This window comes from Etheostoma spectabile, chromosome 15 (assembly GCF_008692095.1).
Source record: "Etheostoma spectabile isolate EspeVRDwgs_2016 chromosome 15, UIUC_Espe_1.0, whole genome shotgun sequence".
Lineage (NCBI taxonomy): Eukaryota > Metazoa > Chordata > Actinopteri > Perciformes > Percidae > Etheostoma > Etheostoma spectabile.
In genome coordinates, this window is record NC_045747.1 from 7,478,368 (window position 1) to 7,479,566 (window position 1,199).

Below are 1,199 nucleotides of genomic sequence, written 5' to 3' on the forward strand. Positions count from 1 at the left end.
GCGTCTGTGTGTGACATGCAGGTTACCTTTCCAACCAAACCCGGACACACATAGGCCTACATACAGATACGTCTAGCTTTATTAGATAGATGAGATAGACTACATGTTTTTCATGAAGGATGTTTAATAAGGGCTTTGTCACACCAGCAGAAAAATATCCTTTAATCCAACAATTCGAATTGGAATAGGCCTAATGTTTGTTTATTCCATGTGATAAATCACTGTATTGTTTTGCTGATACGTTAGCATGTTGTTGAATACGTTGTCATGAAAACAAACATCAAATTGTGTCCTCCTCGAGTGTCGGCTGATGACTGCTGCTGATTTTCATCCAGCTCCAAAAGTGCTTGTAACTGGACCAAAACCAATGCAGGATCACTTTGCTTCACGGCAGTGCAGCAATTTAAAATAAATTACCTTTGATGGTGCACAATAGATTAAAATGGGGACTGAAAGCAGGCCAGAAAAAAGAATTGACAAATGACAAAAGATAAATTGAGGGTAAAGGGACTGTGAGAGATTTAAGTCTTTGCTGTCGCTCCACTTGGTAAAAAAAGTGGCACAGTAGCTGCTGTTAGATAGAAAGAGATGTTAGATGGCCTGCCTATTTTCCATCTGTCTCCTTGCTGTCCTGTGTCTCCTTGTCCATCTTGCTGTCTGTTTATGTCTGTCCATTTGTCTGCCTTTCTCCAATCTCACACATCTGTCTGCAGCAGGAAAGACTGTAAATTAAAAATCCAAGTTTCTCTCTCTCTTTCTGTCCTTGGCACTTATTCCTTTCCTCTGTTCCTCTCACCCTCCTCCCCTGTGTTTTGCGCTCACTCAGCCCTCCCGGCTCGCCCCCGACTGTATTTCTTTTCTCCTTTCATCTCCGCCCTTCCTCTCTCTTTTCACTGGGCAAGATAGGAAGAGCGAAAGAGGGTGAGGGATGGCGCAAGGAAGCGGAGGACTGGGGTGGGTGGAGATCATAGAGGAGATGAGGCCGTGTGGTGCGGATGGATAGACAGATGCATTGATAAGGGCTGCCGACTCCACAGTACGCTCACTGCATATCCAATCACTCTCTCCCTGTCTCTCATCTCTCCTTTTCATTTTAGGACTAATGCTCCCGTAGCCTTCAAATGTCAGATCAGAATGGCAACCTATTAGATGGTTAGCCAGAGTGGCTGACAGCTCTCTCTCTCTCTCTCTCTCTCTCT

General features: G+C 44.6%; 1 protein-coding gene across 2 annotated transcripts in view; it reads left to right on the forward strand.

Annotated features, from left to right (window-relative positions):
- rai1 (retinoic acid induced 1) overlaps positions 1-1,199 on the forward strand; it is a 60,829-nt gene that overhangs the window by 18,227 nt on the left and 41,403 nt on the right. The window lies entirely within an intron of this gene.